The sequence below is a fragment of the Octopus bimaculoides genome, chromosome 1 (assembly GCF_001194135.2).
Source record: "Octopus bimaculoides isolate UCB-OBI-ISO-001 chromosome 1, ASM119413v2, whole genome shotgun sequence".
Classification (NCBI taxonomy): domain Eukaryota; kingdom Metazoa; phylum Mollusca; class Cephalopoda; order Octopoda; family Octopodidae; genus Octopus; species Octopus bimaculoides.
This window is the reverse complement of record NC_068981.1, coordinates 107,544,988-107,558,110: the sequence shown is the minus strand read 5'-3', so window position 1 is coordinate 107,558,110 and position 13,123 is coordinate 107,544,988. Positions and strand designations below refer to the sequence as shown.

The following is a 13,123-nucleotide window of genomic DNA, read 5'->3' as shown; positions in this document are numbered from 1 at the left end:
ATTAAAGGCTGAAAGATGATACCAAAGGTGTTAAAAGTGAAACTGATACTCAATGGAAATCCAGAACAGATTATAACCCAGTTCATGAATAATAGATTTCATAGAACTTTTGCAAAGCAACAAGAGGCGATGCAAAGCTGATGAATAAATTCTAACCTTTCATTTCTTGATTTTGGATGGTTAGAATACTGAAAGAGAAAGATACCCAGAAAGAAAGAAAACAAATGCCTAGTGAAGAAGCCAAAGGTTAACAGAAGAAATTATAAGAAAATCGAAATAGACTATTAAACTATTAATGGTCTCCATAAATGGAATGTCCGTCCCCATGACTTTTATCTAAAATTTGGATTTCTGTTAAACGCGAGAGGATTACTGTTTGATTGAGGGAAGTTGCTTCAACAATTTTGTAACACTGATGCAGATAGATTTGAGCTTTTTTTGTTCAGTATGGAAATTGAATTTTTTTTTTTTTCCCATATTCAAGAATAGCTATTCAGAAAATGCACACTATTGCAATTTCTATTATCAGCTGTGAGCGATCTTTTATCAAGTTGAAATTCATCATTACATTTGAGATCATCAATGAACTTAAAAGATCTTTCAGCTTTAATGTTGGAAAATACAAATGTTGATATTATCAATATGTTTGCATTGTCGAACGTGAAAAATATATATGTATAGTTTAAAACTATGTTCAATATTATTCATGCAAAAGGGTGGAATCAAGGCATTTCTTTGTAAGATGAATATATAATTTGAATGATTTCATTTCAATAAATGTTCACATTTTTGTATTGTTTTATTTGTGCTAATAATTTCGGGGTTGTAATTGTTTGACAAGTCACTCGATCTGAGACCATGAGTGAAAAGAGAAGCAATTACGCAGTGGGCGAGCCCTCTTAGTCATTTAACACTAAAAAACTGTTACATTAACTTCTTTATTTCTTGAGGTATTTTGTAATGAATGAAAAGTGAAGATAAGTTTTTGTGTGCATTAATAATTGTGTTGTGTGTATGTTTTATATATAACTACTTTTCTTTTAATCATAAAATAGTCTTCGTATGGATATATTTGTTATTATTCTAAATAACAAGTTATTACTGGTTTTATGGGCGTCATCTATTGATTTACCCTCAGTAGAGGTGTGTTCCTGTGTAGAAGTGGTGCAAGTAATTCCTAATAGAGTATTTTTACCTTCTGTAATGTGATTTGCTTGTTTTATTGTGTGTAATGATTGATTGTATTTGATGTTCTTTGGTGTCATTGAATTTAGTTGGCACTGTTTTTAGTTTTACAGTGGTGGACTGGCCAGGTTGCCAGCCTACCCGTTGGCAACTGGGTTCCTACGCCATTAGAATCCATATATGGGGACCCATGTTAGTATCTAAGGGGCCCATCCTCTCAAGTTTGAGATTTTTTAATTCACTCCTGGAAGAATGCATTAATTATTTCGGTAATTTTTCAGATTAACACCCGCACGATTGCCTAACCCTAAACCTAATCCTAATCCTATCTCTAACACTAACCCTAACCCTGACCCTAACACCCTAGTGGAAATCGTGCGGGTGTTAATCTGAAAAATTACCATTATTTCAGCCTGGCTGTGTTTGTAGACAGTTGAAAAGAATGCTGTTAACAAAAAGAAAAATTAAATCATAGCATTGCAGTTGCGGGTGGGCCCCCTTAGTCTCCTGGCAACCAGTATTTTGAGACCCAATCCGCCACTGGGCATGTAGGTGGTTAATGTAAGGTTTCGAGTATGTATTAATATATTGCGAAAACAATGAATTCATTTGAATAGAAATGTCTTTATAAATATAGTTATGAAAGAGGTATGTTCATTTTAATACTTTCTTGGACTCTTTATATATGAATTCTTTCTTTTTGTAAAGCCATGAGAAGCTGCAACATTTTCAATTTTCTCAAGAACATAAGCATCGTGAGAAAAAGGAATTGACTTCAACCGGTTTTTGCTCGCCGAGAACGTGTGTTTTGCTGTGTTCGCTATATTTTCAAAATAAGTAATCCTGGCGGAGTATAAAGCCAATAAAAGACAGGTACGACTGAATGAATCGATCCAATATTTTGGATACTTAGGCTTGATACTAAAGCTAGATTTTCTACCTAAAGCAGTAATGGAAGATTCCAAGATTAGAGTCCTTGAATGGAGAAAATTTAGTTCCCATGATGTTTGAGAAAAAGAAAAGATGTACCAGGAAGAGTATGTTTTGAGGAAATCCGAAGGTGCGAATGACCGACTTGAAGCCTCATAATCTAAATATTTATTTTGTAGGTAGGGACTCGATATTATTGATTGATACATGACTAAGAACTTGATATTATGTACTTGGTGCAATCACAGGTCTAATGGCATTTGAAGTAAGTAAACATATTAGATTGCGGAAAGACTTAAAATAAATAAAGTGGGGTTTTGGGGTGGGGGTAGAAAAGGAAGTCTTGCCTAGATTACTTAAGCATGACTGAAGATTTTAATCTACCTTGATTATTCGTGGGGGATAATACACACACTCAATCTATTCCCTAGATGGTCTCATTTATTTACTGGATAATTGACTAAAAGTATGTTCATAATTGTTGCTCTCCCCCACCACCACTGTCAATCCTAATCGATCAGACCAGTTATCTAAAATATTCCAGCCGTGACTGTTCCGTCTCATTTTAAAGGTATGTAGGACGATAGAATCTGTGTCCTGTCCTATATAAAAAGGAAGAGTATGGCAGGTCAAGCGAGCATGTAAAAAGCCGTTTGGTCTAAGTTGGTGGAATTTTGTTATTGTTTGCGACTAAGAAATATTCCCAATTTCTAATGGTAAACTTGTGCGATACTCGTATCAGAAATGGAATTAGGATTGTGAAAAAAGAACAAGGAAGAATATAATTGTTGGAAATAAAAGTTAACTTTAAAGGTATAAAGTGAGATGAGCAACTAAGTGACTACTCTAGACAAGATTACAGGAGAATGAATATGTGGATGCCGCACAAACAAAAAGAAAAGAAAAAAAAAGAAGCCTTTGTTTAATACTTCCACTTTCATATTGTCATTGGGACAATTGAATTTCCTCTCGTTATTTCCTCGACATAGAAACAGAAATAGTTAAAAATATCAATCGAAATAATTGTTTATTATGTTTTTTTATGAAACAGGTGAGTATTATACAACAGAAAGCTGTTTGTTATAAATTTAATATACAACGCAAGGTACCCTCCTTTCCTCTCTTTCTGTCTGTCTATGTATGTATGCATACATACATGCATGTTCTCCGGATGTTCGTTGACCAAGTAGGACACAGCCTTCACTGTCCTTACCCCTTCTTTTGAAAGTACTATTTAGTTTCTTTATTTTTATCATGACCCAGTGGAACATATTTTCAGTCCGAATTAAAATAAACTTTTTTTTCAAGTTAATCATAATAAAAATATGTCACAAAAAATTATTATTAAAGGACTCGGATAAGTAGATAAAGGAATATTTGCATTTATTTATCCTTTCCTACGAACTTCCAAGTGATATTCTTGCTGGCAGCCTAATGTTGAGAGCGTTAAAGCTATTCCGAAGCAGTCAGTCAGTTATTTAGCCCGAGGTGTTTACATTTGTTATTTCTAGTAGCTTAGTCGGGGATTACAATACGCTGAACAGGTAGTAGTAAACGTACTGTGACATAGCTAACTGATTATTTCCGCATCCAAACGGACAGGTGAACCTCAATAACTTGTGTGTCGCCTGCTTACACAATGACAGTCACATGCTTCACTTAGAGAGCAACTGCGCAAGTTAAGGATTTTTTAAAACATCAAATGGCTTCTATGTTTTAGAAAGACAAGCCCTCTTCGATCAGGTACGTGCCTATATAAGTAACACTAATAAAAGAGAAATAAAAAGCAAGATATATGAAAAGAAAAATTGACGTTAGACACTCTGAAAATGGTTGTTTGTTAGTAAATGTATATATATATATATATATATATATTCTGTTTGCTGTTGAAAAAGAGTTTCTCGCAAAATTATTTTTGGCTCTTTTAGTCAGATACAATATAAACTGAGAATTAACGATATATTGATTTTCCTTTTTTATTCGTTCATGTAGTTTAACTACTTGCATGCGAGTTAAATACCCCTCTTTACTATGGACTAGGACCGTTATTGGACGATAGCAGTGTAAAACATTCGGTTAGTGTCAAACTTTTCAGACTTGTGTTCACAACTTATTTTCGTGGAATAGGGTCATTTTCATAGACATTAGTTTTCTCACCATGTTATTATTATTATTCAGTATGTAAACAAAAAACAAAACAAAGTATTCCAGTCCTACAAACCAACACTCGCTACTCAAGGAGAATTACAGTACCAGGATTTAGTGTCAGTTCGGAGAGTTAGTAGGGTGTAACATGACTACATAAAAGCCAGCATAGCGAAGATCAATTTTATGCTTCCCTGTTGAAAGGATGTGATGTTGTCCTGAGAGCAGTCTGGTATTGCCATAATTATGATTCTTTTTGTTGAAGCTCAAGCAGTCATCTAAAGAAAGAATGTTGCGATAATTGTAGGTGGAGTTATTCGTAAATGGATTAAGGCTCTCAATATTTTGCCATGCTCTGGCAGATACCAAATTCTATTCAGAACAACGAAAGTGTGTCTTCTTTAATCTATTGTAAAAGACAAAGCTTTAATGCAAATATTTCTGATAATGCAGTAAATTCCTCAAATGAACGTTTCAATGCCCAAAGGTTAGAGCTGTGATGGAATTAATGATTGTTACCAAACATATTCAAATGTTTCACTTTTTCCCACCAAGGAATTTCTAAAGATCAAAAACAACATAATATTGTTATCAGAATGGAAGGCAACTGGAATATGGAAAATTAAATGTCCTGCTTATTCACTTATTTCTATTTGTTGGAAACATATTCTCTAATAAGAATAATAACGACAAGAATGCTTATTATTTAATCCTATGGGAGATAGAAAACCTAAATATAAGAAATAATATAATTCTCTATATTGGCTGCAGATGAGAAACATCAATTTGACATCCTTTTTCTAAGGCATTAACCATCTAAATTTTAACTGAATATTTAAAACCACACTTCACTCTACAGTGAAATGTTGATGATATACTCTACATGGAATACACACATACACACACACACATTATTTAAACAGTTTGATTCAGCTTCATGCGACTTAAAGTTTCAAGCCAAATCAAACTGTTTTAAATAATACATCTAACTCCTATATAACGTGTTGAGTGCTTTTTTCTTTCGTTTGTCCACTCACTCGTGTGTGTATACATAATTGTGGCAGTCATGTGCAACCCAACCCTGGGCGTAACTGAGGTAAGCTATTTCCATGTTAGATAATATTTGAACCACATAAAATATATTTTAATATTTTACGATTCTTACCTCAAGAGATATATATAAGACTTTGTTTTTGGGCCACACCTTGAATTTCCGGGCCCTGAACATATGAACTAGCCATCTCTTCCCCTGTTCATACCACACAGGCACAAATTGATGTCCGTCGTTCGACTATGAGGATTCAGTTTTTCGGTGAACTTAACTACCTGCTCTTGAATTAACTTTTAAGTAGCTGAGTATTCCCATGACATGTGGGACTTCATGAAACTCTGAAGGCTAGACCTTTTGAATTCTACACCAGGTTATTAGTATTACAGTGCCCAAGTGATGTATGTGTGTCTAGGTGTAGTTGTAAACAAGTGGTGCTATTTGTTTCCACTAAGGAAACAGGTAAGGTAGGGACATAAAGAGAATCCAGCCACAGAAAATCTACCTCAGTAAATTCTGATAGCATAGAAAAGTAGACATTAAAATGATGATCGTGATATATATATATGCTTGTGTGTGTTTACATATGTGCATGCGTACACTTGTACACATATATATATATATATGTGTGTGTGTGTGGTTACCTCAACTAGAGTAACCATGTATCTTACCCACAGCAAGACACCTGTTCCTGTCCTATCATACTTTAACCTCACAACACGCGGCATAAAGTCACTTCCCTTCAATACTACATGTATGGTAAGCTCTCTGAACATGCTGCAAGAGACACCCATCTTTGCCACATTTGTGTAAAAGAGTGTAGATCCCTTGCAAGAATGAAATGCCACATCTGTACTGCTGATTTTAAGAGAATAATCATGCAATGGCATTATTTGAAATCAGATTACAGCCAGCTAACACACGCACACACTCTTACATACACACAATTAAAAAAATTAGGGATCAAAAGAGAGGGAGCAGGATGCAGACATATAAAGGAATGTGGAATGGGAAGAGATCAGGAGATAAAGAAGGTGGAATCTGTGAGATGACCAACTTATTGGAAAAATGGAGGGTTTAAGGAAATACAGTGGGAAGAGACATATAGCAGCACAATGAGAAGATCTATAAAGGTCTAGGAGTATGAGAGTAGATGGGACCTGTGGTGGTAACATCCAGTGTCTGAGGATGGATTTTCTCTTGTATATGCCTGTATCTTAATATCAAGATCTCCATCTTGACATTAAGATACAAGCTTAAGTTCCACAAGTTGCTTTGAATTATACATTTTTCTCTGCTCTGCAGCCCTTGCATCTCTTGTTAGCATTCCTGTATGATCTAGATTTTTGTTGATTTTCCAGCTGTCAAAATCTGTACCATTTTCTTTAATTGCCAGATATAGCTTGCAAATTACCTCATATTCCTTTTTACAGTGTTTATGAATGAGGCAATTTGATTGAGTAATCTTTGCTTAAAGGATTCTTGAGTCAATCTGGTATGTTGTTCTAGGATGGTGTTTTGATTCTTATTTCTAGATTTACCTCTACTTCATAACTAATGACATACTTCATTCAGTAGGCATGCTGTTGAATTCTTACATGAGCATATAACTTCAACATTAGGTGTGTGTTTGTATGAACAATCCTGATGCTAAAGTGTTGAAATTGTTTTGACCTTCAAATGACAGCTGATGAGGGGAGAGTTGTGTCCAGGTTTATACTTTTCCATGTCTTGTTCTTTTAACATATTGGCTATGCTTATGTTTTCTTCTTTCTTTCTCTTTCAGTCTCTCTCTCTATACAGGGTGTGGTGAATAAACTGTTGTCTAAATTATGCAAAAATGAAAATAACACTGACATCTCATTTTAACAGATATATTTACCAAAATTATATTAAAATATCTTGAAATACTAAAGAGTAAATTTATTCAATAAAATCACCATTAACTTCAACCACAGCCTTCAGATAACTTCAAAATCTCCTGTAATTCTTCTGGACAGTCTCCTTGTTTAAGTTGGTGAATGCTGCCATTATCTTTGCCTTCAGTTCATCTTTGGTGTTACAAGGAGTTGCTGAACTGCACCCCACAGATAATAATCAAGGAGGTTGCAGTCTGGGGAGTTAGGTGACCAGATGTTAGGGGTGATGTGGTCACAGAAATTGTCTGACAGCCATGACTGGGTTCTGCTTGTGTGGCATGGTTTGTTGTTGCTAGACATAAGGTCTTCCAGCAGCCACCCTCTTGACCCAGGGCAGCACTACCTCCTCCAGGCACTTGATATAGGCCTCCATGTTGAGTCTGAAGTCATGTGGGAAGATGAATGGAGGTATAACATCGCTGCCATCACTAGTGATCACACCAAACACCATGAAGTTGACTAAATGTTTTGATTTTTATCACTCTCAGTACATGTCCTCAGATTGCACTGTCCTCGGATTAACACCCAAAAACTCTGAAATGTTCATATTGGAGTTTCCGGTGTGAATGCCAAGCAGTACAGTACATTGTTTCCAAATTTCTGGCAGAGTGAATTGTGTCATAGTGCTGTTTTTCTCACAGACGTGCCCTACTGACTCAACTGTGTAGTTGACAAAATCAAAAACAAACAATGCATATGTGCAAAGTTAAAAATATAAAATGGTGACAATTTACCCATTGTACCCTGTACATACATCCATCCATCCATTTACATATACTGGCTGACGTACTCAGTAATTCCCAGAAAAGTGGCGCTTATCCCTTGGTTCCATTCTCATAATTGTTTCACTAATCCAATAACAATACAAAGTATGTAGTCATTAAAACGGTTTTTGTACATTTACAGAGAATATCAAACTCTTACAGAGAATCTTGTTTTTAGGAAATCCTAATAAGTTATGAAAACCCGAATTGTGAAGTCGGTTACGTAATAACATGAAATTAGTTACCCAATAGTAAGAATTCAAATAAAGTAACCCCAAAAAGGGCTTTAATGCATTCCCAGAGTATATGGAACTTAGGAGGAAATACCAATAAGGTATGTATACCAAAATCGTGAAGGATGTTACGTTATAACAGGCTAATCAGATATGAGACAATAACAATTCAAAGTAAATAACTCTGAAAAGGGCTTTTGTGCATTCCCAGAGAATATTACCCTCAGCGTGCTAGTGTTAAAATAGATTTACAATGTATATAGAAACAGACTGACATTTAGTTTTACAGTGGACGTACAGATAAATTTGCATATTGATTCTAAAATAAAATAACATGTAGATTATCAATACATTTACGACACTTACTAAAACATCAACACAGCTATCAATATGAATTAAGGAAATGCTCCTACACGTAAACAGCATGTGCATTGGTAGATAAATGGCGATTTCTGTCTGCTTGTGTGGTTGGTGGTTACATAGAGTACATCGTTACAAAACATTAACACATCTATTAATATAAATTAAGGTGTTGCTACAGGCTGTGACATTTGTGATGACAGTGCATTTGTCTAAAAGCAGAACAGTTTTTCATGCAGCGCTTGTCAATTGGCTGAAGTGATGTGAAAGGCATCGTCATTCATGGTATATTTGTGAATAAGTCACTAACCAAAATAAATAGATCTACTGTTGAACGGTTTTTGCTGCAGTTTTCCTGCACGCACAGGTTGAGAACTCAGATTTGATCTTTTTTAAGAGAGTGTTCCTATGTAAACAGTGGAAAAGAAAATAAAGGATTTTAAATGGGTTATTTACCCCTGGCCGTTAAGAAAAGTAAAGGGTACATGTTAAGAAAATGTTCCTACGTGTAAACAGCGTGTGAACTGTATGAGGACAGTGCAGATTGCAATGTTATTAATAGACAAATGGCGATTTCTGTCTGCTTGTGTGATTGGTTGTTACATAGAGTATATCATTGCAAAGCATTAACACATCTATTAATATAAATTAAAGTGTTCCTACATGTAAACAGGATGTGACCTTTGTGATGACAGTGTATTTGTCTAAAAGCAGAACAGTTCTTCATGCAGTGCTTGTCAATTGGTTGAAGTGATATGAAAGGCATCGTCATGAATACGTCACTAACCAAAATAAGTGGATCTATTGTTTAGGAAAATACTATTTACTTTAAGGGTTGTACTGGGTAAATTGTGAAAATAACAGTCCAAATACTAAGAAATAAACATACTCAACTTGATTTATACCAAATAAAATCACTGACCTTGTCTGACAATTCCTTGTAAGAAAGTCTACATAATGTAGAATGCTTGTTTAATCAATTGAGAAGTATTTGTTATATATAGGAAAATGAATAGGCTATTTCCCTTGGCGGGTAATGGTTATATATGTGGATCACTTCTAGGGGCCCTAGCCATCCAATTATAGATTTTTATTAAACTTCAATGAGCCTAGTAACAAACTGGATACTACTTTAACATGTTTGCAAAGTTTCCCTAAAATTTGTTAATGGGTGTAGACAGCAACTTGGCACAAACAGACAACTTGCTTTTATATATGTATAAGAAGATAAGATATCATCATTATCATCATCCTTTAACGTCAGTTTTCCATGCTGGCATGGGTTGGACAGTTTGACCAGAGCTAGAAAGCTGCACCAGGTTGTCTAATTTGACTTGGTTTCTATGCCTGGATGTCCTTCCTAATACCAGCCACTTTACAGTGTGCTGGGTGCTTTTAACGTGCCACTGGTATGAACGTTTTTATGTGGCACTGGCATGAGTGCCATGTAAAAGTGCTCATGCCAGTAGCACATTAAGAGCACTTAGCACACAATGTAAAGTGGTTGTCATTAGGAAGGGCATTCAGCTGCAGAAATCAAGCCATGTATATATGTATATGTTTGTAGGTGTGTGTGTGTGGCTAAACACACACACACACACACACACCTACACACACATATATATACATATAAGTGCAGGTGTCACTTGCTTCTTAACCATGTAGTCTTGGATTCAGTCCTACTGCCCGACACTTTATACAAGTGACTTCTACTATAGCCTTGGACCAATCAAAGCCTTGTGAGTGTTATGAAGATGGGTTTCTGGGAAGGCTTGACAAGTACAGATTGGATGCAGAGGTATAAGCATTAAAAGTATGCTTTTAGGAACTCACTTTTGCTGAGATGGATGGGTTTTCTCAAGCATGGCGAATTGCAGTTCCTTGTCATCTCCTCTGTGAGTCTCAAAAATCTGAGGTCAGATGTCACTGTTTCATCCCAAATCTTCATAGGTTTCACTCTCCCATGAGTTCCATCCACATGTAGCAGTTGATGCTTCTCATCCATATGTGTTACGTAATCATATCAGTACAGTCTTCTCTTTTGCATACAACAGCTGATGCCCCTTATGCCCAATTTTTCTCCCAACGCATTTGCATTTTGTCATACATGCACTCTGACATTGCACATCCAGCAGAGCCTGCTAACTTCATTTCTTTCTAGTCTTTGCATATCATCTGCATTTGTGGCCCATGTTTCACTATCCTGTAGCAGTGCTGTTCATACATATATATCAAGCAATTTTCCTTTTTCATTGAGAGAAGCCTTTTGTTACCAACAGAGGTAATAGCACTCTGAAGTATTGCTATTTTCAGAACATCTTCCTCCACTGCTAATTAGATCACCTAGGCAACAAACTGTATGAGCATTCAAGAAAATTTATTATCCATGTGTTCTTAATGTTTATTACTCCTGTGCATCTGCTACAGACAAAGTCAGTTAATCTTTCAATGATTCTACTGCATTCTTGTGCCCATAATTTTTATTAGCAACACCATTTGAAATTACTGCCCACACCTTTTTTTACATGTCAAACAGAGTTATTTTCCTATAGGGATAAATAAACTGTTTTCCTGCTTACTAGGACTTTGATCTTTTCTAAGTTAACTTCAAGAACCTTTGATTCTAGGTTTTGCTTCCACACCTGAAATTTCTTTTCTTATTTTACTAACAAAGTCATTAACATAAAGGAGTTCTCACAGACAGCCTGTCTGAACTCCTACCTGCACAGTAAATTTGTCACTTTCTTTATTATTAACTTTCACCTTACTGATAGCATCCCTGTATATGGCTTGGATGACTCTTAGTCTACTCCCAGCTTCAGTAGCAATCCCCAGATCAAAGAGCCAGGAGCCCTGTCAAAGACACTATCCAGGTCAGTGACAGCTAAATACAATTGTTTACTTTTGGCTAAATACTTCTTCTGCAATTGCTTAACTAGGAAAAGAGCATCTGTAGTACTCCTTCCTCATATATAAAACAAAACTGCATTTTATCTTGTCTAACCATCTTCCTAATTAGTTGTGATATAAATTTTTCTGTAATTTTTAAGACCTGACATAGCAGTTTTATACAGCTATAATTACTTCTCCTTTTCCCTTATATCACTTGACTGTAGTGCTACTATACCAGTCATTAGGCATATCTTTCTGTACAACCTGATCAACTATACAGGTAACTAGGTCATATCCAACTCTGCCAGATATTTTAAACATCTATGTGGTAATTCCTGATGGACCAGCTGCTTTCCCTTACTTCATGTCTTTAGTTGCATTATTTGTCGTACTACTATCAATTTGAATCTTATGTATATATATATGTGCATGTTTCTGCTAACGCATTTCCTCCTCCCTATTTTTAAGAGGTCTTGGGCCAACAGGTTTTTGAAACCTATGGTAATCCCATAAACTAGCCTTACCCATTATATATATATATATATATATATATATATATATGCATAATCAAGAGTCACAATGAAGAGAGAAGGAGCCAGAGGATTATCTTGGAAAACACCAGTGTTCACCTTGAAAGAATTAGTTTCACCTTCAGGAGTAACCACTGTAGATGAAGTATTGACATATGTTTGATGGCTTCAATGATGAGATCTGGAACACCATAAGCACTTAAGATCCTGATCATATTACTCATGTCAATGAAGTCAAATGCTTTACAGAAGTCGATGAAGACAATCACTGCTTCTTTGTTATGATTTTGAATCTCCTTGATTAACCTTCATCCTTGATTAACCTTCACAAGGTTAAGATTTGCAAAGAAGTTGATCTGTCCCAACAGAAACCATTTTGATTTGGTCGGAGAAGAGGGTCAAGGACAGCGCAAATGATTCAATAAAAGATGACGGCATATTTTTGCAGCAACCTGGGAGAGAGAGAAATTCCTTGGCAGTTATTGGATATAGTTAGGCTGTCCTTAGGAATGAGAACGATGCCAGATGCACCCACTCTGGAAGTTAGATACTAACCATACCTTTCTCTTGCATACTGTTCTTAAAATCTCTTGGCAGTCACATTCAACTAACAAGATCTTATATGGGCATCTTCCGAAGATTTTAACTGTCATAAGAAAGTGTCATGTAGCTCTTGCTGGACATATAATGAGACACATTGAAGCTGCCATGAGAGTTCTGTTATGGTCCCCTGATGTCACTTGTAGACATTGCTGCCTGGATTTGACGCTCAAGAAAATCATTGAAGAAGACATTGGATTTCATGAGTGTTTTGATGAACGTGATACTAGACCACAATGCAGGAAGGAACCTCATAGTGTCACTAATTGATGTTGGATGATATAAATATATAGGTGCAGGTGTGGTTGTGTGGTAAGAAGCTTGCTTTCTAACCACATGGTTCTGGGTTCAGTCTCACTGCATCGCACTTTGGGCAAGTGTCTTCTACTATAGCCTCAAGCTGACTAAAGCCTTGTGAGTGGATTTGGTAGACGGAAACTGAAAGAAGCCTGTCACATATATGTACATACATACATACACATATATATATATATATATATATATATATATATATATA

The 13,123-nt window shown here is 35.7% G+C and overlaps 1 protein-coding gene across 1 annotated transcript in view; it reads left to right on the top strand.

Annotated features, from left to right (window-relative positions):
- The first annotated feature begins 3,573 nt into the window (after positions 1-3,573).
- LOC106880973 (uncharacterized) overlaps positions 3,574-13,123 on the top strand; it is a 24,359-nt gene continuing 14,809 nt past the window's right edge. Inside the window, exon 1 of the mRNA XM_014931155.2 lies at positions 3,574-3,858. The gene's annotated coding sequence lies outside the window, so the exon portion shown is untranslated. The remainder of the gene's footprint in view (positions 3,859-13,123) is intronic.